Here is a 6,000-nt window from a genome sequence, read left to right on the forward strand (position 1 = left end):
GCTTCCCTGAAACCTTTTGCAGCTGAGATGCACTCGACTTGAGTAGTCAAAGCAACCATTTTTTGCAAACAAGATTTTCAACTAATTAACAACTCCACCATACAGTGAATATATAACCAGACAAAGACCTTTTTTAGTTAATGAACGTTGCAAAATCAGCATCTACATAGCCAAATATTGTTTCCTTGCTTTCATGAACATTGTCATACACAAATCCCATATCCAAAGAACCAGACATTTTCCTCCTTGCTTGAGGGTTAGTGACCTTGGATTTTTCAATTCAAACTTTTTTAGCTTTTGCATTTGAATTCTTTTGAGAACCATTTCTTAAAGGACATGTACTACTAATGTGTCATCCTTTTCCACAAAAGTTTCAAGTAGTGGAAGGACTTGCACTTGTGGATTCTTTCATAAAATAATTTTTAAAATACTTTTGATTTTTTGAAGATTTGAATCATAACCCTTGTTTGTCAAAACCACATTTTTGGCTAGCTAGAATCATTTCAAAATATTTTTGTCCATAAGAAAAAATTGGAAAAAAGGAGGTCAACCATTCATTTTTCTTTTTTAAAATCTCATTTTCATTTCTCAAAATCTCATTTTCTTTTTCAAGATGAGTTTTAGAAATTTCAACAATTGAAAATTTTTATTTCACTTCTTCAAGTTCTTGAATTTTCTTTTTAAGAGAATTATTTTTCAAACTAAGTTTTTCAAAATCCTCATATAATTCTTCAAAAACATCATGCATATCTTCATCACTAAAGTTAGAGTTTACCTCATCAAGTTCTTCTATTGCCATGAAGCACATGTTTGCCACTTCTTTCTCATTTTCTTCTTCAGAGGATTCTTCACTTTCACTCCAAGTGGCCATCATTGTCTTCTTCATTCTTCTCTTGGCTTCACTTTTGTAGAGAGGAAAATCATATTTAATGTGTCCCAGTTTTTTGCATTTGAAGCACACCAAATCTTTTTTCTCTTCCAATTTCTCCTTGTCACCATGAGATGAAGATTCCTCTTTAGAAAGGTCTTTTCTAGAGGTGAACCTTCTTCCTCTAAACCTTTCACCCCTCATGTATTTGTTGAGCTTTCTTGTGATGAGGGCTAGATCATCATCCTCTTCACTTTGTTTTTCTTCTTCAACTTCTTCTTCTTCCTTAGTTGTAGCTTTGAGAGCTATGTTCTTCTTCTTTTTGTCTTCACCTTCTTGTAGCTTCTTTGTCAAATTGATCTCATATGTCATTAATGACCCTATGAGTTTCTCTATAGGAAGCTTGGTCAAGTATTTTGCTTCTTGAATTGCGATGACCTTTGCATGCCACTTTGATGAGAGTGACCTCAATATCTTCATCACCTTTTCGGATTCCTTGTAGGTTTTCCCCAAAGCTTCAAGACCATTGACAATGTCGGCGAACCTAGTGATCATCTCAACAATAGTCTCATTTTCTTTCATTGAAAACAATTCATAGTTATGAACAAGTAGATTTATTTTTTACTCTTTTACTTGATTTGTTCCTTCATGAGTTATTTCAAGCAATCTCCAAATTTCTTTAGCCAATTTGCATTGACATATTCTATTATATTCATTTCTATCCATAGCACATTGCAAAGTAAAAATGGCCTTAGCATTTAATTGAAAATTTCTTCTATCAAGCTCATTCCATTCTTGCTTGGCTTTTGAAACCAAGACTTCATCAACTAGTTTTGTAGGAAAAGTTTGGCCATCTTCAATGACATCCCATACATCTAAATTGGTTGATTGTAAATACTAAGTCATTCTAGTTTTCCAATAGGGATAGTTGGTTCCAGTAAAAAATGAAGCTCTATGTTTCGTAAAATTTTAGTTTGAGATGAGCTTGATGGAATAGTCATTTCCTTTTAGATGATTAAGTCTTAAACAAGAGGCCTTGCTCTGATACCAATTGAGAAAATAAAGGTTATGCTTAAATAAATAAAAAACACCCAAAATGGGGGTGAATTAGGTTTTTCAAAAACTTTTTCAACACAACAAATTCAACCACAATAGAATAAAAAAAAATAATGAGATAGAGTTAGAGAATTCAAACTCGAATTTTATAGTGGTTCGACACTTCATTGCTTACGTCCACTCTCTTCAATCTCCTAACCGATTGAAGGTTCCACTAACTTGAAGTTTCAATCAAGCTTCCAATCTTCTTACACTTAGATTCTGACTCTAATGGGCTCTTGCACAATCTCTTCAAGATTCAAACCTCTTGAAGGCTTTAACACTCAGTTTTTACAAGAATGAATCCCCCAACCTAGCTCAATGATAGTTCAAATACATAACAAAGCTAGGATGACTCACAAAGGTGCACTAAAATACATGCAAGTGAGGATTTAATGCACTAAGAAGGAAATGGGAACTTTTAAGGCAAGAACAAGTGGGTAGACAATTGATTGCAAGTGTTCTATCAGTCATAAATGAAGTGGAGCTCTTAATTTATAGGTTTCTAAGCTCGGGAGTCAAGAACAGTAAAAAACAGCCTCAACCGATCGAGCTGGGGGTCTATTGGCTCACTAACCGTTGGAGCATTTAATGCTTTAGCAGGTTATCGTTGCCTCGACCGGAGGTCGACCGGGAAGGAGGGAACCTTAACTGGAAAGGGAAGGCTACTGGAAGAGAGAGAGAGTGTGTTTTTGACACTCCTCGACCGGACAAGGGCAACCGGTCGACCGGTTCCCCAACCGGTTGAGCCAGTTGGCTAGAGTCTCGATCAGTTTAGCCTTTTGGCCCCAAAAACCTATCTTTTTCACTTCTTTTCTTTTCTAGTACTTAGGCAAGGTCTTTAAGTAAATTAATATGACAATTTTGAAACGTTTTGCCTAAGGTATATTTGATAAAACTCAGGTTTTAATGAAATTGCAACTTTAAAGAACAAACCAAGTTTTCCAAAGATGCATAAAAAGATATGTAAACCCTAAGTGCACCCATGAATTCATCTTACATTTGTTTCCTATGATAAAAAGTCTTCCGAAAGTCGAGATCTTGTATCCATTTGGTCCTTTGATGAATTTCCGAATTTATACCTGAGATTCTTTACCATTCAAACCAATTAGTCACTTAACCATGGTTTGTTATCATCAAAACCTGATTAGGAGAACCCTTGGGCTAATAGAAGCCACTAAAACATCTGAAAACTCATACCCATCAGATACAATTGAAGCATCACCCTTATCATCGTTCTTTTTTGCTAACTTTTTCCTTTCATAGCATTTTTTTTTATAATGTCCTTTCTTGTGGCAAAAAAGAAAACATTTTCTTCTAGCTTTGGATTTTGATTTTGATTTTCCTTTTGAATTCTTGATATCCCTCTTTTGAGGTCTTCCCCAAGCTATGAGGCCTTTACCATTAGGTCTCCCAAATCCTAATGAAGATGGGAAAAAAATGGAGGGGAAAAAAGAGAGCAAAATAGAATTAGGATTTGGGAGGGATAGGTATTTGAAGGTCACAGAAGAGGATAATTTGACCTTTTTATAAAAGTTGTATTTAAAAATAGAAAAGAAAAATGAGTAGATGAAGAGAGGAATGAGGTAAATAAATAAAGTTTTTAAAATCTAACTTGTTATTGAATTGTAAAAGTTAATCGGTTCATGGTTCATTGATTGAATCGTGATCAAATCGTGATATCATAAATATATAATTTAAGTTTTACTAAAAACAAAATAATTATAAAAATTTAAAAATATAAAATAATTAAAAATTGTAAATATGTTTCTTCATATTATTTAATATTAATAGATGAAATTGTGATAAGAATAAAATTTACCAATCTATTGATATTTCTAGTTCTATTAAAATGTAAAAATATATATTAACATGAAATAAAATTTTATTATTTAAATATATTTGAATTTTAATTATTAGATATTTTATTATTTATTATCTTAAAAATATTAATTTTTATTATCTTGAAATTAAATATGAATAAATATAAATATATATAAATATTTACTTTTAAATTTTGGTGGCTTACATTTTACTTTTTCCTATAAAGTTTAGATACCCATTTAATAGACCTAATCCCCACCACCGTCCATCTCATCCCTTTTAATAAATCCCTAAAAAAATCTAAAAGAGAAAAAAATTGGAGGGACCCACTTCCACCCCAACTCTTCCTCTCTCCCTTTTTCCTATCATGGCCACCATCATCTCCCTTTCGTCATCACCACCCCTCTCCTTTCCTCCCAATCTTCTCCTCTCTTACAATTGAACCATGACCACAACATAGCTGCGTTGCCTTTTTTTCACCATCCTTTTAGTCGAAAAATGCTTCTTTGCTGCTATCCTCCACATCTGCCTCATATCCTTGTCCACATTATAATTCTTAGGTTAAAAAAAATAATAGATTGGTTCTTAGAAAACTAGTTGAGAGGTTCAGTTCAGCAATTGAACCACCATGTCGCATGGTTCATTGTCGATCGGTTTAACACTTTTTTCTAATCCAAATGATGAACTAGCCCAAACCATAGACCCGTCGATGATCGAACCAGTTGAACCATTGGTTCAATCCGGTTTTTTAAATATTAATGGTAAGAAACAAACTGTTGTTTCTCGATCTTTCATAAAAGTTAAGTATCATGCTATAACATCTACCACCTGAGAGTTACTTTGATTACACTAATTACTTGTTTATATAAGTATTTCTCTTGCTTATCCCACTCTTATGTATTGTGATAACAAAAGTATTATTTAAATTATTCCTAATTCCATTTTTTATGAAAATATCAAGTATATTGAGATTAATCAAATTTAATTTATTTTATATTATATTTCAACCAACCAATAGCATTCCTACTTTGCATAGCTCCCTATTCCACATGTTATACCTTTGTTTGAAGTTAGGATGCCAAGTGAAAAAAATCTTATAAATGTCATTTGAACATGTGTCATTAATTTTATTATATTGTTTGAAATTATTAAAATTCCACATCTTATAAGTCATACACGTAACAAATTTTAATCTAATTACTTATGATACATGTCATTTTAGGATTACACGTGTATTGAAACATGTCAACTAATTAATAGATAAATGTCCACTCAATTATAGTAAAAATAAATTAAATAATATAAAACATGAAATAATTATTAATTTTTATTTTTATTGATATTTTTAGTAAAAAGAGCAAAGTGTTAATTTTTCAGATTTTTTGTTGACAAAATTCAATAATCATTCATATATCTTGAATTGATATTTTTTCCAAAGTAAACTTTAAAATACAAAATAAAAAAGAAAAAAAAGTGTTTTTGTTCTGAAATTTAATCCTTTTTATTGTTCAATTTTTTATTTCTAAATTATTAAAGAAAAAAGTTGACCAACAACTTTTGGAATTGACCGCATGTCGTCACATTTTGCCTTGACTTTTTTGGTAAATAAAAATGGGAACGGAAGATGGAACCTCTTTGTCACCTTCCTTTCCCACATCCAGTCCTTGTTTCTGCTCCCCCCACCTACCTTGTTTTTGTTTTATTTATTTATTTATTTATTTTTTAATTTTCACTTTTGATTTAAAATACAATAAAATAAAGAAATGCTCCACTTCAAATTAATCTAGAAAAGTAAAATGAAGAACAAGGGAGGAAGCAGGCATATTGTTGTCCGCCTTGGCTGCTTGAAGTTTTTAGCCATGGTGGCGGTCGCCATGGCTGTATGTAGACAACATGTTTGAAAGCCTTTCAGTTAGTCCACACAAAATCAAAAGGCATTTGTTACTGAGGGAAATATGTTGACTCATGTTTAACGAGTCGTTGAATTCCTCTTTGGCTTTAGTGGCTCACGTTTGAAACATTTTTCAAGGCTTTTGAACCTTTCTACGCCAGAAAAAATATCAAAAAATAAAAAGAAAACGCGGGAATCTGTACTGCTTTCTGATTCATGTTTGGCCGCGGGTGTTTTTGTTTTTTTTTTCGTCCTTTTTCATTCACAAGGCCAAATGTGGGGCCGCTACACTTCAACCACCATTCAGCTTTGGCGATAGACA

This window comes from Vitis riparia, chromosome 19 (assembly GCF_004353265.1).
Source record: "Vitis riparia cultivar Riparia Gloire de Montpellier isolate 1030 chromosome 19, EGFV_Vit.rip_1.0, whole genome shotgun sequence".
NCBI lineage: Eukaryota > Viridiplantae > Streptophyta > Magnoliopsida > Vitales > Vitaceae > Vitis > Vitis riparia.